The sequence below is a fragment of the Bombina bombina genome, chromosome 5, assembly GCF_027579735.1.
Source record: "Bombina bombina isolate aBomBom1 chromosome 5, aBomBom1.pri, whole genome shotgun sequence".
Classification (NCBI taxonomy): domain Eukaryota; kingdom Metazoa; phylum Chordata; class Amphibia; order Anura; family Bombinatoridae; genus Bombina; species Bombina bombina.
In genome coordinates, this window is record NC_069503.1 from 1000286007 (window position 1) to 1000313350 (window position 27344).

General features: G+C 36.2%; 1 protein-coding gene across 1 annotated transcript in view; it reads left to right on the forward strand.

Moving 5' to 3' along the window:
* The first annotated feature begins 2075 nt into the window (after positions 1–2075).
* The window catches only part of MATN2 (matrilin 2), a 295468-nt gene continuing 270199 nt past the window's right edge, over positions 2076–27344 (forward strand). The window contains exon 1 of the mRNA XM_053715235.1: positions 2076–2243. The gene's annotated coding sequence lies outside the window, so the exon portion shown is untranslated. The remainder of the gene's footprint in view (positions 2244–27344) is intronic.

A 27344-nucleotide genomic window follows, 5' to 3' on the forward strand; every position in this document is an offset into this window, starting at 1 on the left:
GGACAAACAAAGGATACAATTGTACACATATCATGCACCCATGAAACATTGTGACAATCACATATACTGTGTCCATATGATAATAAATATACATCCTCATTATGCCAGTGAATATAATAGAAAGATAGCATATGTATTATATTAAATTTTGTAGAATTTACACATATACACTGCAAAATATAATTTTATTTGTATTTATGTTGCTATACAAATATGTTTTTGGAAATTCATTGCTAAGGTATAAACAACGGTACACAGTTAAAGTAAAGGTAAACTTTGATGAATGAAAGCCTGTTTTTTAAAAATACTGTTAAAAACAGGGGCACTTTCATTCATCAGAGTTTACAAATCAGCAATGACTAATCTGGCTTCCTCCAATCACTGCATGGAGTCAGGCAATAACCACACTGGGGGGAAAGCCGTGATTGGAGGAAGCCAGATTAGTCATTGCTGACGTGTGAAGAGAGGATTTCCAGGAGGGGGGAGCTGCTGTATGTAGCTGTGAAAAGAATAAAAGTAAGTTTTTAATCAAAACGGCTGCTTTGTAAACTTTGATGAATGAAAGTGCCCCTGTTTTTAATAGTATTTTTAAAAAACAGGCTTTCATTCACCAAAGCTTACCTTCACTTTAAGGATAGTACAAGAATCTTTAAGGTGTGCACCTCATATTAAAAGGACAGTAAAGTCAAAATGAAACTTTCATGATTTAGATAGAGGATACAATGTTAAACAACCTTTCAATTCACTTCTATAATCAAATCTGCTTTGTTTTATTAGTATCATTTGTTGAAGAGTAAACCTAGGTAAACTGGTAGAAGGTTAGGAGCATGCATGTGCCTTTATTAGTCTATGGCAACAGTATTTACAAGTATATGTAATATTGCTAAAAACATTGTTGCAAACACTGCTGTCAGATGGCTAAAAACATGTGCATGCTGCTAAATACATCTATCACTCTATAACAAAGGATACTAGAACCAAGCAAAATTGGTAAGATAAATAAATTGGAAATTTGTTTAAAATTCAATTTTCTATCCAAAATCTTTTAAGTTTAAGTTTTTTACTTTGAGCCCTTAAAAACAGCCAACATACCCTGTATGTCAATGTCAGCTGTTTGTTGTGCATATAGGTAATAGCATGGGTGATGGCTCTCACCAACAGCGTCAAGATCAGGCTATTTCTGCATATATCAGGCAATTTCCCCCCACTGTTAGAGATCTGAAAACCCCTTGCGACAGTCAGCGTACAGGGTATACCACTGTCACTAAGGGGTTACTATCTGTACATGCCTGCCCCATTGAATCTTCACAATGCTTATGTGCTTGGCATGGTAGGAATCAAACATGATATCTTTGTTGGTCTAAGTCTTATGTATATATTTGTTGCATATTGCAGGATCTGAGTATTCTGTAATTTGCATTTGAACACCATAATATTAATATATCTAATTTTGTCAACTGTCGTCTGTGAATCTCCTTAAATTTACAGATTAAATGCAATAACCCAATTATTTATGTTTTGTGTATATAGTGTCCAATTTACTTTGGATGCTTTAGTGAGGAGCATAGTAAGCGTAGCTATGAAAACCATAAGGGAAATGGTCAATACTGTACTACTAATACTGTATACCTGCTTACTTGGTTGCTCTGCTGCAAAGTGTCCCTAGAATTTTTTATTATTATTATTGTTGACGAAAAAGTTTTGTGTTGTCCTGGGATTATCATCAAATGCATGTTATTTATCATATTATTAATAATATTACCCAAGGTTCTGCTGCATAAATAAATAATAATTTTAGAAACTTCAAAAAAATGCAGACTTTACAAATATTTAAATGCAAAGGGTGACATTTGCCAGTATACTTAGAAATATAAGTTATGATGTATTTTAAAGATATGTTTTAAAAAATATCCAGTCATTTAATTCTACAAAGAAAATTCCTAGATGACTAAAAAAATAAATATTTCATTGTGAACACTGCAAATCTGGCTAATCCACCTTAAATGTACAAAGGGGAAAGTGACTGCCAGAGGGGCGGGGACTGGGCTGAATGCTGCCTGATGAGAAAGAGGGATACAGGATCTGCTGGGGATACGGGATCTGCTATGACAGGGACTATATGACTTCTGCACTTCATCCCTGGTAACAAGGGATATTAGCACTTGCAGTTCCCCAGCCTCCATCTCCAAAACTTTCCCTTGGAGCAGATACTAATAAGCTGCCTGGACTCCCTGGGACATCAGGTAAGTGTGCCAGGTCTGAGAGTAAACTGTTGGGTCTGCAATTTGCTATAACATTGTGCTCATTAAACTTATACAAACTTGCTGTTAACCTTGTATCTACTTTCAACTAAAATCTGAGCCATGTTTGAGTTCCTGCAGGCATGAGTAATACACTGCAATAAGTGATGTTGTGTGATCATTGTGTATTCCTTGTTGCCAGGAACTTTAGTCTTTTTTTTTATTAATTATACAATTTGGAGCTATCCAAGCTGGGTCTGTTTAGAGTTTTTTAAATGACAAATCCTCTGAGACAAGAGTGTACATTTGCTTTAGAGACCCATCATTTTTGGTCACAGAGAAATATGCTGGCAAAAAGAAAATTGTGTCTGTGCATTTTGCCATTCCTTATGGAAAATTATTAGCACATAAAAAAATGTACATTTTAAAGGGATACTGGCTGGCAAGTTAAAAAGACATGAAACCCAAAACTTTACTTTCATAACTCAGATAGATATCAATTTTTGTACTGGCTGGCAACAGTATATGTCCCAAATATGTGTATGTTCACATTGATACAACCCCAGGTGCATGAAAAAAGAAAATCATTTTTGGACAAGTGAATTTTTTTTTATAGCTATTATATATTTTAAAATGTCCTATTTTAGATTTGGGTTTAATGTCATTTTACATACTTTATAAGGAATGCGCTACTTTAAAGAAATGGCAGTAGTTAAAGGAACATTCTGGACAACATTTAAATGCACATAGATGAATTACATCTTTGAATAGAAAAATATTTTCAATATACATATATTGTCATACATGCTTCTAGTAAAAGTTAGCACGTGCATGTGAAGCATAGCTAGATATTTTCAGTGCACCAGCATTTTAAATACTGCAGCTGCTCAGAACACCAGTGGGGCTCGTATCATGTCCGCAATTAACAAACTGAATCATTGCCAGATGATAAAAGCACCTTAGGCTCTGTGAGCAAGTGGTGTGTTTAAATGCTGGGGCATGGTGCATACTTAAATACACTTTTGAAAAAGCTGTAGCTTTTATTAGAAGCATTTTTTGTTCATACATGAATATTACAAAAATGCTTCTATTCAAAACTGAAATGCATCCATGTGGATTTCAGTTTTGACAGGAACGTCCCTTTAAAGTTTATAGCCTTTCAACAGAATGGGTATGGAATCTAGGGACACAAATGTAGCTAAAAAAAATTCATTTGATAAGTTAATTAGCTGCATAATGTATTAAATCCTTGGTGAATCAAGAAGACTGTATAGTACAAATTCTGTGATTTCAGTGTCTGTTGAAATATTGAAATAAGGAATAGATTTGGAGGTAGATCAAAAACTGTGAGCAGATGTGCATATGTTATTCCATTAGTGAAGTGCTGCAAATGAGATGAATTAGTTGTTTAACCATGCTAAGCATAAACATGAAGCCAGTGCACCCATGCAATGTGTGCTTCTCAAGCCCTACAAAAGTTTATTTCCTAATGAGATCCCCTAGCTGAGTCTGGGACAATGTGCCAACATCAGAGACTTGCTCTCAGACTCCGACCTGTACTTCTGGCTACAAGTGAGTAAATGGGGGTGTGTTGGGGAAGGATGGAACAAGCACTGGCCTCTATCCATTGAAATCCGCCTACAGAAGGAAAGGTTTCCATTACTGTAGAGAGCAGTGGTGGGGTGAAACTAACTATGCTGGTATTGTTTGTTTGTAAAGATGCGCCAGTTTATCACTCCTGTCACGTGGTGATGCAAGCAAAGTCAACTCCATGGTTCACAATATCTGTTGTGTGTGTGCTCAAAATAATATGTTGTTTATTAAAAAATACTTCGAAAAAGCATTGCTTTGAATCACTATGTTTTAATTATTAAAAGTCCTACAGATACCAGAAAAAATATGAATTTCTTACATGTTGTCTTACTTAGGGCTAAATTACAAGTGGATCGCTATTTAGCACTCCCGCATGTGCATAAACTTCACTAGATGGAAGCTTTTTGCACACGTCAGGTAGCACGCTTCTTACTAGTTGAAAGTAAAAAGTTTGTGCGTCAGCGTAATCCGATGCACGCTAAACAAATATTGCAACCGCATTAACTTCTTCTCCCTATAGAAGTCAATGGAGAGCACTGAAGAAAAAACCTAACACCTATCACTCGTGTGTTACCCCGACAGGAGTTATAAAAATGTCACATTCCAATGTCCTTCACATATGGAACAATGTACTTTTTATTGTAAATACATATTTCTATCTATACCTTTACCTGTATATTGATTCCTATAGATATATAAGTATAGATATGTATTTTACATTACTAATAAAAAGTACATTATTTTCTATGTGAAGAACATAGCAATGTAAAATATGCGTAACACACATCGGGGTTCGCGCACATGAAGAATTACTAACCTAAATGAGCGCTATTGAAATTAAAATATTAAAAAGTTAATAAAAATGATTATACATATTGTGAAATGTAAAATATTTTAAATAATCCATAGAATATATCTATTTTTACAGCATATATAATAATTGTATCATTTTTATGAATATTTTTTAATATTTGCATAGTTACAAACCTTGCTTTTAACATAAAGAATTATGCAAAAGGAATGTTAACATTTTTTTTTCATTGTTGCTTCTAAAAATATTTCACTTTTCAATTTTTTCTTTTAAATTGGAGGCATATATGTGCAGCCACCAATCAGCATCTCCTGCAGTGCCTAGTAGTATAGTAAAAAGTACAAACTTGTGTTCCATGTGCCTTTAGCAAAGCCCTTATCACAGGAAAATGAATTGCACATGCTTCTTCTGTAGATGTTTACTAAAATCAGCACATTTGCTATACAACCAATTGTTCCTATTCTACTTTTAGAGTGGAGACTTAAAAAATGACATTATGGTTAAAATAAAATGTGCAGACTGTATTTTAGTTTTGACTAAAAGTATTTTTGCAATATACTTGTGTTAACAAAAATGCTATATGCATATGCTGTATACTGGTCAGTAAGCTATATACTGGTATGTATGATTGTATATACTATATACTGGTGCATATGTTATATGGTGGTGCATATGCTATATGCTGGTGAATATGCTATATACTGGTGCATATGCTATATGCTGGTGTGTATGCTATATAGTGGTGTGTATGCTATATACTGGTGTGTATGGTATATACTTGTGTGTATGCTATATACTGGTGCATATGCTATATACTGGTGGTGCGTATGGTATATCCTGGTGCGTATGGTATATCCTGGTGCGTATGCTATATGCTGGTGCATATGCTATATGCTGGTGTATATACTGTATGCTGGTGTATATACTGTATGCTGGGGTGTATGCTATATACCTGTGTAAATGCTATATACTGGTGCATATGCTATATGCTGGTGCGCATGCTACAGTGCATCCTGGTGCGTAAGCTATACTGGTGTGTAAGCCATATGCATGTGAAAATGTAATATGCTGGTGTATGCTTTATATTGGTTTGTATGGTATACACTGGTGCATATGCTATATGCTCTTCATATGCTATATACTGGTGCATATGCTATATGCTGGTGCATATGCTGTATGCTGGTGTGTATACTGTATGCTGGTGTGTATGCTATATACTGGTGTGTATGCTATATGCTGGTGTGTATGCTATATGCTGGTGTGTATGCTATATACTGGTGTGTATGCTATATACTGGTGTGTATGCTATATGCTGGTGTGTATGCTATATACTGGTGTGTATGCTATATGCTGTTGTGTATGCTATATACTGGTGTGTATGCTATATGCTGGTGCGTATGCTATATACTGGTGTGTATGCTATATACTGGTGCATATGCTATATGCTGGTGCATATGCTATATGCTGGTGTGTATACTGTATGCTGGTGTGTATGCTATATGCTGGTGTGTATGCTATATGCTGGTGTGTATGCTATATACTGGTGTGTATGCTATATGCTGGTGTGTATGCTATATACTGGTGTGTATACTGTATGCTGGTGTGTATGCTATATTCTGGTGTGTATGCTATATCCTGGTGTGTATGCTATATCCTGGTGTGTATGCTATATGCTGGTGTGTATGCTATATACTGGTGTGAATGCTATATACTGGTGCATATGCTATATGCTTGTGCGTATGCTACAGTAAATCCTGGTGTGTATGCTATACTGGTGTGTATGCCATATGCTGGTGAATATGTAATATGCTGGTGTATATACTATATACTGGTGTGTATGCTATATGCTGGTGCCTATGCTATATTCTGGTGATTATGCCATACACTGATGCGTATACTATATACTGGTGAATATGCTATATGCTGGTGCATATGCTATACTGGTGTGTATGCTATTTGATGGTGCGTATGCTATATGCTGGTAAATATGCCATTTACTAATGCCTATGTCATACTCATTTGCTGATGCATATGCTATATACTTGTTCATAAGCTATACGCGGGTGTGTATGCCATATACTAGTGCCTGTCATTTGCTGATGCATGTGCTATATACTGGTGCATATTCTATATGCTGGTGAGTATGCCATATACTAGTGTCTATGCTATATTCTGATGCATGTGCTATATACCAGGTGGCCCTCGTTTTACAACGGTTCAATTTACACCGTTTCAGAATAACAACCTTTTTTTCCAGTCATGTGACTGCTATTAAAAAGCATTGAGAAGCAGTGCATTTCTTAAAATAGCCAGTAGGTGGAGCTGTCCGCTTGTGTTGTAGCAAAGCCAAGCAAGCTGAAATTAATCAGTTTAACCAGACCTGAGCTATTGAGCAGATTTCAAAGGAACAAGATCTTCCTGTCTATAAATCAGTCCAGATTGGAATGCATAGAAAGAACTGTTTGCAGAAAAATGCAAGTGAAATCTGTGTTGTGTGATTATTTTATTAGGTTTATAATGCTGTTTAGCAAATGTTTTTGTTCATTTAACTTAATTTAATTATATATTCTGTGTTGTGTGATTATTTTATTAGGTTTATAATGCTGTTTAGCATTTAAAGTCTTCATTTCAAAGCTTTAAAAATAATGTATTAGGTGTTACTTATGACAATTTTGAGAGGGGCCTAGAACCTATCTCCCTCACTTCCCATTGACTTACATTATAAACTGGGTTTCCATTTACAACGGTTTAAATTTTTTAACCATTCCTTCTGGAACCTAACCCCAGCGTAAACTGAGGGCTACCTGTATTTGTATATATGCTATATGCTGGTGAGTATGCTATATGCTTGTGCTATATACTGGTGCATATGCTATATGCTTATGCGTATATATAATAATTGTATAATTTTTATGAATATTTTTAATATTTGCATAGTTACAAACCTTGTTTTAACATAAAGAATTATGCAAAAGAAATGTTAAAAAAAAATTTCATTGTTGCTTCTAAAAATATTTAACTTTTCAATTTTTTTTTAAAATTGGAGGCATATATGTGCAGCCACCAATCAGCATCTCACGAGTCTGCCAGTGCCTAGTACAGTAATAGTAAAAAGTACAAACTTGTGTTACATGTCCCTTTAGCAAAGCCCTTATCACAGGAAAATGAAAATCAGCACATTTGCTATACAACCAATTGTTCCTATTCTACTTTTAGAGTGGAGACTTAAAAATGACATTATGGTTAAAATAAAATGTGCAGAATGTATTTTAGTTTTGACTAAAAGTATTTTTGCAATATACTTCAATCTGTTTGTGAGGTCTTAGGTATCCCATGGCAGACCATCAATATGAAAGTTAGATGTGCTACAATTGGACAAAGAATATACAGAAAGCCATGGCCATTTTTAAGGGCGGGCATTTATGATGTCATCGTTCGAAATAAAATAAGATTATTATGAGGACTTTTCTTAAAGGGACACTCAAGTCAAAATAAACTTTCATGATTCAGATAGAGCATGCAGTTTTAAGACACTTTCCAATTTACTTCCGTTATCAAATTTTGCACAGTCTTTTTATATACACACTTTCTGGGGAACAAGTTCCAACTGAACATGTCCACAAGCTCACAGGGTATATGTATACTAGCCTGTGATTGGCTGATGGCTGTCACATGATACAGGGGGCCGGAAAATGGGAGAAAAAAATACATTTGCCAGAAAAAAATCTACTGTTTATTTGTAATTCAGAGGAGGTGTTATTGCTTTGTCTTTTTTTATGCACTTATTAATTATGCAATTATGCTGCATTCAGTGGTCCTTTAATATACTTTTACACCTAAAAAAGTATGATTTTGAGCAATATTATTTAAATTTTTATTGAACCAAAAAAACTATTGTGTTTATGAAGATGTGATTAGAAGAATCTAACAAAATCATGTTTAAAGTTGCTAGAAACATGTTTTCTGATTGGAATACCACATTGATTAGTCCCCGTGCAAGATATAAGCTACAAATGCATTTGAAAATCTTGTACCAGTGAGATTGGAACAGCCTGTGAAAAGTACAAAAGTATGCACTTCCTTTACTAAAAAATAACAGTTATCCACTTTTCCTGGCATTGGTCTAGCTCTGACACCAGATATATTAAATCAGAAGTGCATCTCAGAATTTCTTTCCTTTCAATTTTTGTACATCTTATTAAAAGTTGTGGGAGACACTCTGTACAGGAATTCTGATAAATAGGCATGGTGGATACTGATGTAAATCCTTAGAAAAAATTGTAAGTTTTTTTATTGTTCTGTTGAAGTATTTCATTTACAGGGAAGAAATAACACAAACACGCACCTGCTCACACACACATGCACACACAAACACAACATGCAATTACACGCACAAACAAACACAACGGGCACATACGCACACACACATGTACATTCATATAAAGACAGCACACAAACAAACACAACGGGCGTATACGCACACACACATGTACATTCATATAAATACAACACACAAACACAACGGGCACATACACACACACACATGTACAATCATATAGAGACAACACACAAACAAACACAACGGGCACATACGCACACACACATGTACATTCATATAAAGACAACACACAAACAAACACAACGGGCACATACGCACACACACATGTACATTCATATAAAGATAACACACAAACAAACACAACGGGCGTATACGCACACACACATGTACAATCATATAGAGACAACACACAAACAAACACAACGGGCATATACGCACACACACACATGTACATTCATATAAAGACAACACACAAACAAACACAACGGGCACATACACACACACACACACATGTACAATCATATAGAGACAACACACAAACAAACACAACGGGCGCATACGCACACACACATGTACAATCATATAAAGACAACACACAAACAAACACAACGGGCACATAGGCACACACACATGTACATTCATATAAAGACAACACACACACACTCATATACACACATGTATACATGTGCACACAGACACACACTCTCATCACATTTGATATTTAAAGGCACATGAAACCCAATTTTTTTTCTTTTATGATTCAGAAAGAGCATTCACTTTTAAACAACTTTCTAATTTACTTCTATTATCTAATTTGTTTAATTATCCTGGTATTCTTTGTTAAAAAGCATACCTAGGTAGGTTTAGAAGCTGCAGCAGATTGGTGGCTGCACATATATGCCTCATGTTATTGGCTCACCCATGTGCATTGCTATTTCTTCAACAAAGGATACCAAGAGAATAAAGCTAATTAGATAATAAATGTAAACTGGAAATTGTATTCTCTGGGGTAGATTTATCATAGTGCGAGTGGGCATGATACGGTGTAGCGTATCATGTCCGCTGCACATCAATAAATGCCGACAGCATACGCTGTTGGCATTTATCATTGCACCAGCAGTTCTTGTGAATTGTTGGTGCAATGCCGCTCCCTGCAGATTCGTGACCAATCGGCCGCTAGCAGGGGGTGTTAATCAACCCAATCGTATTCGATCGGGTTGATTTCTGTCTGCGGCCTCAGAGCTGCGGACAAGTTATGGAGCAGCGGTCTTTAGACCACTGCCTCATAACTTCTGTTTCCTGAAGGCTCGTGGGAAACAGGGGCATCAAGCTCCAGAAAGAAAAATTGTTGGTAAAATGTCCCTTTAAATATTTTTTTTTAGCATAATATAGCCTCTCAGCAGCTGTGAGTATTTAGTGCTTTTGAAGACTGAGGTCTCTGCAATACCTCCATAAGAATATGATTCAATAATGTCCACAGCACTTGTCACATTAAAACATTTCCTTTTGAATCGTAAATAGCTTTTTTATAGGAAAGCAGGTGTTGCTATTCTAATACAATGGCATAGTTTCCATTGAGGTGGTTAAGGTTGGAAACTAGTGGTAACATAAAAATTCTCAATAGACTTTAATGGAGATAAATGTTTTTGCCAACAACTTTACTTCCTCGATGGAAACCAAGCCATTATTGGTAACAGAACTCTTATTTGTAAAGATACCTTTTTATGTCCCTTATTTTGTTATTTATTTTTTACAAAGTCTGTAATTGGTTGACCTTCAACCACACCAATCAATTAGCAAACATCTGTGAATACACATTCATAGTATATTAAAGGGAAAACTGGAATCTTCCAGGTATGCTCAAATTAACAAGTAGCTGAGAAGATAGCTAAACTATCCAAAACCAATTACTGCTGTATGAAGAGGTTAAAGTGCACAGTTAATATTCCAACTCTTAGTTAATATAGGTTAACACTAAGCGCCTAATGCTAAAGGGACCCTTAGCTTTAATAAATTGACCCCTAGCGGTCAAATGAGTAGATAATCAGAAAAGAAGGTAATTAAAGCGCCAAAGGACAAAGGCCGGGTCTAAGTTAAGAATAATATATCATTTATTCAGTACAATAAAAATATAAAAAATAGTATATACCATAAACACATTAAAATAATAATCGAGGATCCAAGATTTTACAATAAGTTAAAACCAAAATGTAATAAAAGTAGATACAATTCTTGACTTGAACAGTCTTGTGGATTGTCTAGCAATGTGATACGTAGTATTCCAATATAAGGGGTAATTTAGTACAATCACTGTGTCTACTGGTGGGTAATATAGTGTATTTAAAAAGTGCGTTTTGGCTGACGTGGATGTCTTCAAATAAAATTATGAGTAACAGTGCCAAGTGGAAAAAGAATTATATAAATAGTGTGTCTTCAAAACGAGTGTTCAAATCAAGTGTTGAAAAATATCCAAACAAATGATGGTAAAAGAACAGTGTAAACAAACGTTGAAAAAAGAACAGTGTAAAGCAAACAATCTTTTTACACAATTAACAATCTTAAAATGATGTGTGATGTTAATCATACATAAAAGGTGAAAACAAGATTATAAAACATGATTAAAAAACAGCATGGCGAACTCCAAGAAAAAGAAAAATAGCAAAATATGAAAAAAAACAAAAAAAAACAAAAAAGATAAATAATATCCTGAAAACTGTGAACAGTCATACAGCCATGGGAAATGTCAGAATGAAAAATGTGTACTTGTTTGTCCCAAATGAGATGCAGTGGTTTTTCTCCCAGTGTTATTTCTCCCAGTGTAAGGTGCAATAAGACTCCTAAGTGATGACCCAATCGGTCAGTTCAGTTTTCTGCAATATTGATCCTTTCTGTCAAGAAACAAAAGCAATAATAGTGCAGACGTTTTCACAACTTATTCCTACCAGAGTGTCACTTACCAGTCGACGCGTTTCGGTCATGCATTGACCTTTATCAAGACTGGTTTTACCTACTTCTTTGGGTCTTTTTATACCCTGTTCAATTACTAATTTTTCCATATTTTCGTGCTACCGGAAGTGGAATTTACCACTTCCGGTTTCGGGCGGCGATAATTGTTTTGTATCTTATTTTGTTAAAACTTATCTGTTGGTGTTATATTATTCAAATAAAATTAGGTGCTTGTATCTTAGGCGTGTGTAATTTGGGGCATTTGTTTAGTATTTCGTTTTAGTTCTCACTCCCGATTTTCTTGTGATCTGATTGGTCAGATGTTGGGGCGTATTCTCTATACTTATTACTATTGGCTATTAGTTGTATGGTCTAAAAACGACAGTGAGCCTCGGTTTCGTAGGTAGGCACTAACAGCCTATTCCATAAAGGGGTGTGTATTGTATCCATTCATCTATTCGTTCCTATTCTTAGTTTGTTGCTAATTATAAAGGCGATTTAGCTGTTTATGATCTAAAATATGAATGGTGATATGTTACATACAATAATCACTTTCTTTGCTATTCTTAGTGTGATGCTAATTGTGAAGAAGTTTATTTCAATGTAAGGTCCGGGATGTGGTTAATATGAAAACTATGTTAGACATTCAAAATCAAAACAATAAAAATATTATAAAATACAAACTTACTTTATACATTATACATTCTTAGCATTTATTTTGCAACAGTGTTTGACTGTTATAGTTAGCAATGATACACATGATTCAAAGATGCGCTGACAGATTTGTAATATATGAAGTTTCAATGTTTTATTATTTCTTTTTTCAATCTTATTTCAATAGCCCTGTGCTTTGTCATTTGTTTTTATTCATTTTCAGATTCACAGATCTTTTTTACAAAAGGATTGGATCTTATAAATCTTCTCATTAAGTATTTTTAGATATATGTCGCTAATTACTGATTTTAAAACTTCTTTCTGATTATCCGACTCGATGGTTAATTTTTCAGGGGACTGGGTCGATCGTTTTTGTCTAATAAACTAAATGTTTTGTCCTTTGTTTATGAGTTCTCTTGCTGTATTAGTGGGTTTTAGAATCAGAATGAGTTATGGCCAATAGGTATATACACCTTTATTGGGTATTGGAGGGCCAAACATAGTGGCCAAATGGTTATGATATTAAAACACCCATGTCTGGTCATCTATTTATTATTTCTTTTTTTCTTTTTTCCTTTTTTTCAAAAGGTTTCAATGGGGATGTGTTTGAACATAAATCCCATTCATTAAAACTGATATATTCAATAGAATTTTCTACACAATAGAATTTTTTATATAATAGAATTTTTTAACATCTAAGGTGTTTTACATCTTAGAATTTTTAAGTGTCCTCATATATAGGTGTAGTGGTAAACATTAATAGGATAAATTGGGATAATCAAATGTTTTCTAGGGTAATCGAATCTTTTTGATGATCCAATATTTAAGTTAGCAATCTGATATACTTAACTAGTCCACTCGCTTTGGGGCTAAATAGGCAGTGTAAGAGATAGATTAGAGATGAAATATAAAGGGAGAGGTGTTACACATAGGTTCTGATGTTTATTCATCTGTACTTTCATTTTCACCAGATTAATGTGGGATATTTGTGACGTTGTTCATAAGTTTCCTGTCCATAATCATGATTTTTTTAGAGGGAAAGTTCTGATGCTTTCTTCTTATGGTGAAGTGTTTTCTCAGGATAGTCAAATTCTCTTACTTAGATATGGAAAAGGGGAGGATGGGGTTTACTATATGTATAAGAGTCTCCCGGAATAGGCTTGTTTTCTTGAAATGTAATATCTGGAGGATTACTTTAGTACTCTTCCACAACCTTATTTGTTCTAAGCCAATCCTTAGTTAAGGTTCAGTAGATGAGACAGGTCCTCTTTATTGTTCAAACCTCTTGGATAGAGGGAATCAAGACGAAATATCCATTTTGACTCTTCAGTGAGTAGTTTTTTCTCCTGGTTGCCTCCTCTCCAATTCCTTGGTACTTTTTGTATTCCCATATATGTCAGTGTTTTGATGTTTCCTTGATGTTTTTCTGAGAAATGTTTGTACAGTGCGGTCTCTTTGTTGAGTTTCTCGATACACAGCAGATGTTCGCGTATCCTGTCCCTCAGTGGTCTAGACGTTTGTCCCACATATTGGAGACCGCACGGGCATTGGAGAAGGTACACAACATTCTTATCTTGACACCTTATTAGGTCCTTGATCTTATATTTCTCTTTATTATTGTGTGATTGGAACATTGTGGATTTTTTGCCACATTTGCATGCCTTGCATGTGTGACAGGGAAAAAAAACTTTTATTATTTTCCCAAATGTATCTTTTATTCCAGATTGTTTGACCTTTTTGATACTTGGGGCTAGTTTGTTTTTCAGATTGTTGGTCCTTCTGTACACAAACTTTGGTCGTTGAGGTAGTTTCTCTCCTAGGATGTCATCATCCTTCAATATGTTCCAATGCTTCCTAAAGATGTCTTCGATAATACGACTGTTTTCGCTGTATTCCGTTATTAGCGGTACATCCAGGATCTCGTTGTTGTTATTCCCACTGGACTTATCTTTGTATTTGGTTAGTTCCTTTCTTTCAATTTTTCGGATCTCTTCTATCTTCTGATCCAATAGGTGTTCGTTGTAACCTCTCTCGATAAATTTAGCTTTGATTAACTGGGCTTGTTCCTCCCATTTTTGTGGATCTGAGCAGTTTTTCTTCATCCTTAGAAGTTGTCCCTTTGGGATGTTTGCTTTCCAATTTCTGTGATGACAACTAGTTTGGTGGACATAGTTGTTACTGTCCACCTGTTTGAAATGAGTTGATGTTTCAATGGTATTGTTCTTTATTTCTATTTTCAAATCAAGATAAGTAAGAGATTTTTGACTATGTTCATACGTGAAATGGAGATTCACTTCGTTTTGGTTCATCACCTTGAAGGTATATTCTAGATCTTCTTGTGTTCCTTTCCAAACGAGTATGATGTCATCGATATAGCGGCGATAGAGGACCAGATCCGCGCCTGCAGGACATGACTCCCAGAATATTTCTTCCCATTTTGCCATGTAGAGGTTGGCATAGCTAGGCGCGAACCTGGTCCCCATCGCCGTCCCACATATCTGTCTGTAAAACTTCTCTTCATTACTGAAGTAGTTGTGATGTAAAATATAGTTTATACTTTCTAGTATAAATTCACATTGTCTTTCTGGGATCTCTTCATCTCTCTCTAGGTAAAATTTGACAGCTTTCAATCCTTCCTCATGAGGAATACTTGTGTACAATGCAGTAACATCACAAGTTGCCAGGATGTAGTTATCTTCCCAGCTTATGTCCTCGAGTAGATTGATTATCTGAGTGGAATCCCTTATGTATGATGGACGTTCTCTGACAAGCTTCTGGAGATGTCTGTCCACATACTCCGACAGATTGCTGCTTAAAGACCCTATCCCTGAGATTATTGGTCTTCCCGGGGGGTTGTTCAGACTTTTATGAATTTTGGGGAGGTGATATATTATCGGTGTCTTCGGGAATTGTACATTTATATAGTTGTACTCTTTTTCATTCAGAATGTTTTCTTCTTTTGCTCCCTTCAAGAGGTTTGTCAGTGTTTTCTTGTATAGATTGACCGGGTTTTCTTTCAGTTTTTCATATGTGTTTTGATCACCCAAAATCCTCTCCATCTCGTTGTTATAGTCTGTCTTATTCATCACCACAATCCCACCGCCTTTATCAGCCTGCTTAATGGTGAGATTGTGGTTATCTTCCAACTTCTTAACAATTTGAATTTGTTTATTCGATAGGTTTTTGTTTTTCAATTTTAGCTTCTTATTGTCTATGTCTCGTATTTCTCTACATACTATAGTCTCGAATGTTTCGAGTGCCGTCCCTTTGTGTGTCAAGGGGTAGAATGTAGATTTTGGCTTCAGATTGGTATGTTTGTAGCCATCAACTTGTTGAGTGTGAGTATATTCTTGAAAACCATAACCCATCCTTTCCAGAGGTGATTTCAGAAAAAATCTTTTCAGAGTTAATTTCCTGATAAATTCTTTTGTATTTATGAATGTCGTGAACTTGTCCAGACTTTTAGATGGGGCAAAGGATAAGCCCAATTTTAAGATCGATCTCTCATCTTTACTTAGTTTGTAGGAACTCAGATTAAATATCCCTTTCTCAGATTCCTCATCTGTTTGATGATCTATTTCGTTTGTTCCTTTCTTTGTCTTTAGGCCTCCTCTTTTCCCTCTATGGGTCTTGTTTTTACCTGTGTGGAGGATTGATTTTGTTCCCCTTTTTTGTGGTTTTGGAGGTCCAATTCTAAAAAAGACGAAGAGGATGAGGAGGAATGGGGTACTTGTGTGTCTGTTTTTGTTTGGATATTTGATCTATTTGTTCCAATCCTCTTTTCTCTAGCTTCTGGTTGACCCCCTGAGTTTTCGGTCCTTTCCTTTACTCTCTCATTGGGAGGCTCTTCTCTTGACCCTTGTTGTCTCCTTTCACGTGGGGGGGTTTCATAAGCATTCATATTTCTAAAGTATTGTTCTTGCCTTTCTCCGTATGTTGTTCTTCCAGCTAAATTTCTCTTCTGTTGGACCAACAATCTGAAAAACAAACTAGCCCCAAGTATCAAAAAGGTCAAACAATCTGGAATAAAAGATACATTTGGGAAAATAATAAAAGGTTTTTTTCCCTGTCACACATGCAAGGCATGCAAATGTGGCAAAAAATCCACAATGTTCCAATCACACAATAATAAAGAGAAATATAAGATCAAGGACCTAATAAGGTGTCAAGATAAGAATGTTGTGTACCTTCTCCAATGCCCGTGCGGTCTCCAATATGTGGGACAAACGTCTAGACCACTGAGGGACAGGATACGCGAACATCTGCTGTGTATCGAGAAACTCAACAAAGAGACCGCACTGTACAAACATTTCTCAGAAAAACATCAAGGAAACATCAAAACACTGACATATATGGGAATACAAAAAGTACCAAGGAATTGGAGAGGAGGCAACCAGGAGAAAAAACTACTCACTGAAGAGTCAAAATGGATATTTCGTCTTGATTCCCTCTATCCAAGAGGTTTGAACAATAAAGAGGACCTGTCTCATCTACTGAACCTTAACTAAGGATTGGCTTAGAACAAATAAGGTTGTGGAAGAGTACTAAAGTAATCCTCCAGATATTACATTTCAAGAAAACAAGCCTATTCCGGGAGACTCTTATACATATAGTAAACCCCATCCTCCCCTTTTCCATATCTAAGTAAGAGAATTTGACTATCCTGAGAAAACACTTCACCATAAGAAGAAAGCATCAGAACTTTCCCTCTAAAAAAATCATGATTATGGACAGGAAACTTATGAACAACGTCACAAATATCCCACATTAATCTGGTGAAAATGAAAGTACAGATGAATAAACATCAGAACCTATGTGTAACACCTCTCCCTTTATATTTCATCTCTAATCTATCTCTTACACTGCCTATTTAGCCCCAAAGCGAGTGGACTAGTTAAGTATATCAGATTGCTAACTTAAATATTGGATCATCAAAAAGATTCGATTACCCTAGAAAACATTTGATTATCCCAATTTATCCTATTAATGTTTACCACTACACCTATATATGAGGACATTTAAAAATTCTAAGATGTAAAACACCTTAGATGTTAAAAAATTCTATTATATAAAAAATTCTATTGTGTAGAAAATTCTATTGAATATATCAGTTTTAATGAATGGGATTTATGTTCAAACTTATCCCCATTGAAACCTTTTGAAAAAAAGAAAAAAAGAAAAAAAGAAATAATAAATAGATGACCAGACATGGGTGTTTTAATATCATAACCATTTGGCCCCTATGTTTGGCCCTCCAATACCCAATAAAGGTGGATATACCTATTGGCCATAACTCATTCTGATTCTAAAACCCACTAATACAGCAAGAGAACTCATAAACAAAGGACAAAACATTTAGTTTATTAGACAAAAACGATCGACCCAGTCCCCTGAAAAATTAACCATCGAGTCGGATAATCAGAAAGAAGTTTTAAAATCAGTAATTAGCGACATATATCTAAAAATACTTAATGAGAAGATTTATAAGATCCAAACCTTTTGTAAAAAAGATCTGTGAATCTGAAAATGAATAAAAACAAATGACAAAGCACAGGGCTATTGAAATAAGATTGAAAAAAGAAATAATAAAACATTGAAACTTCATATATTACAAATCTGTCAGCGCATCTTTGAATCATGTGTATCATTGCTAACTATAACAGTCAAACACTGTTGCAAAATAAATGCTAAGAATGTATAATGTATAAAGTAAGTTTGTATTTTATAATATTTTTATTGTTTTGATTTTGAATGTCTAACATAGTTTTCATATTAACCACATCCCGGACCGTACATTGAAATAAACTTCTTCACAATTAGCATCACACTAAGAATAGCAAAGAAAGTGATTATTGTATGTAACATATCACCATTCATATTTTAGATCATAAACAGCTAAATCGCCTTTATAATTAGCAACAAACTAAGAATAGGAACGAATAGATGAATGGATACAATACACACCCCTTTATGGAATAGGCTGTTAGTGCCTACCTACGAAACCGAGGCTCACTGTCGTTTTTAGACCATACAACTAATAGCCAATAGTAATAAGTATAGAGAATACGCCCCAACATCTGACCAATCAGATCACAAGAAAATCGGGAGTGAGAACTAAAACGAAATACTAAACAAATGCCCTAAATTACACACGCCTAAGATACAAGCACCTAATTTTATTTGAATAATATAACACCAACAGATAAGTTTTAACAAAATAAGATACAAAACAATTATCGCCGCCCAAAACCGGAAGTGGTAAATTCCACTTCCGGTAGCACGAAAATATGGAAAAATTAGTAATTGAACAGGGTATAAAAAGACCCAAAGAAGTAGGTAAAACCAGTCTTGATAAAGGTCAATGCATGACCGAAACGCGTCGACTGGTAAGTGACACTCTGGTAGGAATAAGTTGTGAAAAACGTCTGCACTATTATTGCTTTTGTTTCTTGACAGAAAGGATCAATATTGCAGAAAACTGAACTGACCGATTGGGTCATCACTTAGGAGTCTTATTGCACCTTACACTGGGAGAAATAACACTGGGAGAAAAACCACTGCATCTCATTTGGGACAAACAAGTACACATTTTTCATTCTGACATTTCCCATGGCTGTATGACTGTTCACAGTTTTCAGGATATTATTTATCCTTTATCCTTTTTTTTTTTTTTTTTTCATATTTTGCTATTTTTCTTTTTCTTGGAGTTCGCCATGCTGTTTTTTTAATCATGTTTTATAATCTTGTTTTCACCTTTTATGTATGATTAACATCACACATCATTTTAAGATTGTTAATTGTGTAAAAAGATTGTTTGCTTTACACTGTTCTTTTTTCAACGTTTGTTTACACTGTTCTTTTACCATCATTTGTTTGGATATTTTTCAACACTTGATTTGAACACTCGTTTTGAAGACACACTATTTATATAATTCTTTTTCCACTTGGCACTGTTACTCATAATTTTATTTGAAGACATCCACCTCAGCCAAAACGCACTTTTTAAATACACTATATTACCCACCAGTAGACACAGTGATTGTACTAAATTACCCCTTATATTGGAATACTACGTATCACATTGCTAGACAATCCACAAGACTGTTCAAGTCAAGAATTGTATCTACTTTTATTACATTTTGGTTTTAACTTATTGTAAAATCTTGGATCCTCGATTATTATTTTAATGTGTTTATGGTATATGCTATTTTTTATATTTTTATTGTACTGAATAAATGATATATTATTCTTAACTTAGACCCGGCCTTTGTCCTTTGGCGCTTTAATTACCTTCTTTTCTAATATTCCAACTCTACCATGAGACTAATAAGAAAAGGAATACCAAGTAAAGTCATCAATGTATCCTGTAAATACTGGTGTAAAATAAACTGATGGCATTTACTGTAGATTTTGTTGTAGCAAAGACGATAAAATAGCAAGTGATAAACAGATACAATTTATTGTTGAAACGTTATTTATTTCAGTATTTTAAGAGTAAATTAGTTCATTGTGGAGCACATTTACAAACTCATATAGACCAGCTTTCCCCTACAGATTTTCATAGGACACAGTGGAATGTGGGAGGATGGCGGTTTAGGGGCTAATAATTTTATTTAGTGTTTCAATGTGGGGGGACGGAGGTTTAGGGGTTAAAGGTTTTATTTAGTGTTTGCGATGTGGGGGTTTAGGGGTTAATAGGCTAGGGGCTTATGGTAGGGTGTTAGATTTTTTCCACTTTTTTGTCTCCATTGATTTCTATGGGGGAATACATGCACGTGCATGCGAAAACTCATTTTCAGGTTACCACTAGCATTTCTGTGGCTGTCTGTCCACATTCTCAGTAATGCATTTAGGCTGCAGGGATATAGCGAAAGGCCATGGGGAGATGTATGTGTGCTCACATGTGAGGGGACCTGGCTATGGGGAACCCTCTCACGCTCTTCTGTGTCCCTTTACATCACTTATGCAGGACAGTGGCAGAGACAGCTCAACCTAAAAACCTGCTCCTCACACAAAACTCCCGTCATCTCTCTGAAGCCTGTGCGCAGTACAGTGAGCTCTGCAGCCTGCACACAGGTATTAGCCAGATTTAAAATATAAAAAACAAATAAACATTGGACCACTTCTGTTAGCGCGGCCTGAACATTACTCCATGCTACAACCCCACCTGAGTACCCACACTCACTATTTAGCACGTGTACCGTGGAGGTAATTAAAACATATGCCACAAAAAAAATTCTGTTACTTAAAATTAAAAAAATGTGTCTGACAGCTGTGCGCACTTTCTAAAGTGGTGTGCGCATCTTAGAGGGAATCGTGCTCATTGTTTGTTTACTTTAAACCACTATGTTACAAATTCACATCAAGTCCTTTTACTAATGTATGTGACCGGCTTGCAGAAATTTACAAGCGACCTATATTTTTATAAAATGTACATGTTCCTTTGCATGCTCTCTATCAATATATCTATCTATCTATCTATCTATCTATATCTATCTATCTATCTATATATATCTATATAATGCAGCATATTGTGGAAGAGCATATTTTAAGACTTGAGTTTCCATTAAAAGAAAGTTGTTACCAGTAATTTAACTTGGTCATAGCAGTGGGACATACTGCAGACCTGCTAACTGTCCCTATTTGAGAGGGACAGTCCATAATTTTGAGTTCTCTCCTGCTGTCCCTCTGAGACAGCCATATGTCCCCATTTGAAGAATTCTTTTAGACCCACTGCGCAAATATACCCACTCACCCATAACCCCACCTACTACCCAGGTATGAACTATTAGTACCCAGCAACATTGTAACCTTGGTTGTGTATAAACTCTTAACTGTGAATATTTTAATTGACAATATTGTTAAATTATGTGCTAGACTCACAGAAGCTTGTTAGTCAAAATAATTTTCGTAATTCATTGAGGCTGGCTTCACCTATATGCTGTTAACTTATAAAGTTAAAGGGACACTAAACCCAATTGTTTTTTTCTTTAATGATTCAGATTGAGCATGAAATTTTAAGCAACTTTCTAATTTACTCCTATTATCAATTCTTCTTAGTTCTCTTGCTATATTTATTTAAAATTCAGGAATCTAAAGCAAAGGAGCTGGACCATTTTTGGTTCAGAACCTTGGTTATGCTTGCTTATTAGAGGCTAAATGTCAGCCAACAATAGGCAAGCACTATCCATGGTGCTGAACCTAAAATGGGACAGCTCCTAAGCTTTAAATTCCTGCTTTTTAAATAAAGATAGCTAGAGAACGAAGAAAAAAAATATAATAGGAGTAAATTAGAAAGTTGCTTAAAATTGCATGCTCTATCTGAATAATGAAAGAAAAATTTTTGCTTTAGTATCCCTTTAACATATACACTCACTGGCAACTTTATTAGGTACACCTTGCTAGTAATTAAGAAAGTCACAACTCAGTCATATCCCCAGTGCTCAAAAGTGAGTTGATAGACTCCAGGTATGGATATATATTGCGATAATGTAAAAGACAGTCCCAAAGACTTTTCTTGACCTTGGTATTACAAAAAATAGGCCATTCTTTGCACATAAGTGCCGGAATACTGTTCAATAAAACACACAGTGTACAGTGGATGATGCATGATACGTTATGACTGTAAACCAGCCTAGACGAATGTCAATGAGGATATGCCACAAAGCGGTACAAAGTGGAACAAAGACAGTGTCCTTACCAGGTTCTAAGGATCCAGACCTCACCAACTCACCCCCCTCGTCAAGAGATGTGCTCGTTGGCTCTGCCCGTCACGTCCTGTCGACACTCTTTGTCTTCACTTTGTTTTCTCCAACTGAACTCCGCTAACAAATGTAGCTACTCCCACTCTGACGTTTCACAGCGTGAAGACTATAAGCACTATGTGAGTTGGCTAATTAGAAGCACTCTTCTCCGTGGAACTGCTGCCTGGGATTCAAGGGCTGAAAACTCTGCTCTTTGGGTAAAAGAGTATTAAATGTCTCCAGAATATCCTGCTTGAGATTTACTGGGTGCCAAATGGATATGGCACAGATGCTATGAAACTTGAAAAAGAGAAACCCAGCACTCCAACTAAAATTCAAAAACCTTTATTGTGATAAATCTCCTTCAATGAAGATGAAATAAAACACGCATCTTATGCATTTCAGCTTTATGCCTTAGTCATAGATGACTAAAGCATAAAGCCGAAAAGCATAAGATACAAGTTTTATTTCAGCTCCATGGAGCTGAAATAAAACACGCATCTTATGCGTTTCGGCTTTATGCCTTAGTCATAGATGACTAAAGCATAAAGCCGAAAAGCGTAAGATGCAAGTTTTATTTCAGCTCCATTGGAGGAGATTTATAACAATAAAGGTTTTTGAATTTTAGTTGGAGTGCTGGGTTTCTCTTTTTCAAGTTTCATAACACCTTTCTAGTACTGGGTTGGACCCCCTTTTGCCTTCAGAACTGCCTTCTTTCTTTGTGGCATAGATTCAAGGTGTTGAAAATATTCCTCAGAGATTTTGGTCCATATTGACATGATAGCATCTCGCAGTTGCTGCAGATTTGTCGGCTGCACATCCATGATGCGAATCTCCCGTTCATCCACATCCCAAAGGTGCTCTATTGGATTGAGATCTGGTGAATGTGGAGGCCATTGGAGTATAGTGAACTCATTGTCATGTTCAAGAAACCAGTTTTGAGATGATTTGAGCTTTGTGACATGGTGCATTATCCTGCTGGAAGTAACCATCAGAAGATGGGTACACTGTAGTCATAAAGTGATGGACATGGTCAGCAACAATACTCAGGTAGGCCGTGGCATTTAAATGATGCTCAATTGGTACTAAGGGGCCCAAAGTGTGCCTGAACCATTGATACAAGGAAGGATGGATCTATGCTTTCATGTTGCTTATGCCAAATTCTGACCCTACCATATGAATGTCGCAGCTGAAATCGAGACTTCATCTGCTTCAAGGTTCGACGTGTTATGCATTCAGAGATGGTATTCTGCATACCTTGGTTGTAACAAATGGTTATTTGAGTTACTGCTGTCTTTCTATCATCTTGAACCAGTCTGCCCATTCTTCTCTGTCCTCTGACATCAACAAGACATTATCGTCCACACAACTGCCGGTCACTGGATATTTTCTCTTTTTCGGATCATTCTCTATAAACCCTAGAGATGGTTGTGCATGAAAATCCCAGTAGATCAGCAGTTTTTCAAATACTTAGACCAGCCCATCTGGTACCAACAACCATGCCACGTTCAAAGTCACTTAATTCCCCTTTCTTCCCCATTCTTATGCTCAGTTTGAACGTCAGCTAGTAGTCTTCACCACGTCTAGATGCCTAACTGCATTGAGTTGCTGCCATATGATTGACTGATTAGCAATTTGTGTTACCAAGCAATTGAACAGGTGTACCTAATAAAGTGGCCGGTGAGTGTATGTCCCAATACATGATATTTTGCACAGCAAACGAGAACCACTAGCAATAATTTTGCATGTTTGCTAAACAAGTTATTTACATGTGTGTAATTGTAAAATATTTGCATGTCTATTTTTTTAGTTTAAAGTAGTCTCCCTAAAATGTGGTGAGGATTTTTTAAATAAACCTTTGCCAAGCAATTTATACTTTATTGCCCCAGTAAAGTATTTTGTCTAGGGACTGAGTCTTGCTATTTAAAGGCCTCTTTATTTATTTATTTATTTCACTTTTCTTTAACTGTTTTTTATTTTTATTTTGTGCATATTTGGATTGTTTTAGGGAGTGTTTTCTTTTATTTTAGTTTATTGGTTTACTGATGTTTTTAAGTGTATTTGTGAGGCCGGTATCTTCCACAGTGAAACTTGTTCAATGGCTACGAGATAGATGCCTCTCCCTTAATTATAAGGGAGCTAAACGCACAAGTAACTGCTAAGAGGATGAGTGAGTTAAAATCTTTATGAGTTCTGCAATTTTCAAGTTGAGATATTCGTTAAAGAAACATGTTTTGTTGAATTTAGGCTATTGTCTGTATATACAGGGAGTGCAGAATTATTAGGCAAATGAGTATTTTGACCACATCATCCTCTTTATGCATGTTGTCTTACTCCAAGCTGTATAGGCTCGAAAGCCTACTACCAATTAAGCATATTAGGTGATGTGCATCTCTGCAATGAGAAGAGGTGTGGTCTAATGACATCAACACCCTATATCAGGTGTGCATAATTATTAGGCAACTTCCTTTCCTTTGGCAAAATGGGTCAAAAGAAGGACTTGACAGGCTCAGAAAAGTCAAAAATAGTAAGATATCTTGCAGAGGGATGCAGCACTCTTAAAATTGCAAAGCTTCTGAAGCGTGATCATCGAACAATCAAGCGTTTCATTCAAAATAGTCAACAGGGTCGCAAGAAGCGTGTGGAAAAACCAAGGCGCAAAATAACTGCCCATGAACTGAGAAAAGTCAAGCGTGCAGCTGCCAAGATGCCACTTGCCACCAGTTTGGCCATATTTCAGAGCTGCAACATAACTGGAGTGCCCAAAAGCACAAGGTATGCAATACTCAGAGACATGGCCAAGGTAAGAAAGGCTGAAAGACGACCACCACTGAACAAGACACACAATCTGAAACGTCAAGACTGGGCCAAGAAATATCTCAAGACTGATTTTTCTAAGGTTTTATGGACTGATGAAATGAGAGTGAGTCTTGATGGGCCGGATGGATGGGCCCGTGGCTGGATTGGTAAAGGGCAGAGAGCTCCAGTCCGACTCAGACGCCAGCAAGGTGGAGGTGGAGTACTGGTTTGGGCTGGTATCATCAAAGATGAGCTTATGGGGCCTTTTCGGGTTGAGGATGGAGTCAAGCTCAACTCCCAGTCCTACTGCCAGTTTCTGGAAGACACCTTCTTCAAGCAGTGGTACAGGAAGAAGTCTGCATCCTTCAAGAAAAACATGATTTTCATGCAGGACAATGCTCCATCACACGCGTCCAAGTACTCCACAGCGTGGCTGGCAAGAAAGGGTATAAAAGAAGAAAATCTAATGACATGGCCTCCTTGTTCACCTGATCTGAACCCCATTGAGAACCTGTGGTCCATCATCAAATGTGAGATTTACAAGGAGGGAAAACAGCACACCTCTCTGAACAGTGTCTGGGAGGCTGTGGTTGCTGCTGCACGCAATGTTGATGGTGAACAGATCAAAACACTGACAGAATCCATGGATGGCAGGCTTTTGAGTGTCCTTGCAAAGAAAGGTGGCTATATTGGTCACTGATTTTTTGTTGTTTTGTTTTTGAATGTCAGAAATGTATATTTGTGAATGTTGAGATGTTATATTGGTTTCACTGGTAAAAATAAATAATTGAAATGGGTATATATTTGTTTTTTGTTAAGTTACCTAATAATTATGCACAGTAATAGTCACCTGCACACACAGATATCCCCCTAAAATAGCTATAACTAAAAACAAACTAAAAACTACTTCCAAAACTATTCAGCTTTGATATTAATGAGTTTTTTGGGTTCATTGAGAACATGGTTGTTGTTCAATAATAAAATTAATCCTCAAAAATACAACTTGCCTAATTATTCTGCACTCCCTGTACTCATTAGCCCATCATATTTAATAATTTACTTATATTCTATTTTAAAAAAAGCATCATTGTGACTAGTCTTTCTCCTTGTAGAAAATAAAATGCAATATATCTCTGGCATAACTGTACCTTTCTTTGCCATTTCGGGCTGTTACATAGATGGGGGAATGTTTCAAAGCAGCAGGCAGAAACGTTCTCAAGTACAGAACCTGCCCACCTGCAACTGGGTGGGGAAATTTATTAATGCGCAAGAGCTCTTTTGTGCAGTCCCGCCCAGTCCGCTCACGCAAGAGAAGGGCCTGTCATTCACCCTCACTTGTTCAGAGTGATTTTTCTCAACCACCTTAGAGGGGAAACCTTTTTTAAATCTGTGACTGCAGACTCCTTCAATGTGAGTCTGCATCACAAAGGGCTTTATTTATCAGCAGTTTAAACTGCTGCTTCCTAAACCTTCTCTGAATCATGACAGACTCATTTGACTGGGGTGATTGACAAGCCATGCAACCAATTGGATAAGAGCAGGGGGTGACAAATGTGCCCCATAACTTGCAATGAAATGTAGACAGGGTTATACATGTGACATTGACAAATCTAGGCCAAAGTCTCAAAAGCTGCAAATGCAGCTTAAAGCTCTGGATATTCATAACAGACAAAGAAGGCGCCTTGTGCATATTAATTCATATTTGCAATATTACACAGCTGGTGATGCAGGGAACTCACATATTGCTGCAGCACCATAATGTGCAGTTCTGCGGGTGCTGGATATTTCCAGTGTACCAGCTCACTGGCCCAAGGCAACTGGAACATCCAAATGCTGCTCTATATTTGGGGCTGAAATATGTAGCTCTCTAATGAAACAACTTATATAAACTTAAATATACTTTCAATATTTATCTTGCCCCCTTTTAATTTAATGTAACTCTTGAAAATCAAGCTATTTTGGATTCTCAGTACTTGAAATGCACCCAGCTGACTTCTCAAGGCCAACCCTGCTAGTTAGCTTTTCCTTATTGGTTTAACTCCAAAACAATACACTTTACACAAACATTATGACTGTGGCTTGCCTTGTTGTCTGCAGACACAAGCCTGAAATCACTTCTCCAAATAAGACAATCGGTGGGTGGATTTTGGCTATTGAAAAACAATTGCAGCAAACAAGATGTTAATTTGTTTAAAAAATAATTAAACTTGGCTATGTCA